This window comes from Athene cunicularia, unplaced genomic scaffold, assembly GCF_003259725.1.
Source record: "Athene cunicularia isolate RWA unplaced genomic scaffold, athCun1 SCF_2, whole genome shotgun sequence".
NCBI classification, from domain to species: Eukaryota; Metazoa; Chordata; class Aves; order Strigiformes; family Strigidae; genus Athene; species Athene cunicularia.
Window position 1 is genome coordinate 1,109,876 of NW_020799266.1, and position 595 is coordinate 1,110,470.

The following is a 595-nucleotide window of genomic DNA, read 5'->3' on the forward strand; positions in this document are numbered from 1 at the left end:
ATGTGGAAGATTAAAATTGTTTAGGCACATTGGCTCCAAAGTTTCTCTGGCATCCAGCATCACTCCTCCACAAGCACAGTTTAGCTGGTTCTTCCTGTAAGATCTGTAGTCTGCTAGTGCAGTGTCCGACTGATCATCTGCCTTGCACCAGTTTCTGATAAGGTTGTACTCAGTCAAAACTGGGTACTGCACTTGTTCCACCTTATTTTTTTATTGCTAGAATTTGTGCAGAAGCACATTTGTGGCTGTTAGACACTTTCTGTAGCTTTTTAGGCTGGACTTCATTTGTTTATCCTCCCACTTGTCATTTCCTTCTGCAGTTTTGTCAACCTCCATCTCCATCTTTTAACCGGGAAAATTTTAATGACTAAGGGAAGGATGACCCTAAATCTCGTGGGGTTTTGCCCATCACCCTTCTTCATTCAGTGCAGTGTAACTCGAGGAGTGCGGCAGCCCGACTCCTTTGCTCGCAGCCCGTGTCCTCACTCCCACGACTCGTGAGCCCCTCCCGCCCCCCATCCCGAGGGTTACTTCCTTCTGCCGGGCCAGTGTGCACGGGGAAACGCGGCCACAGGGCCCCGGTGCGGCCCCCGGG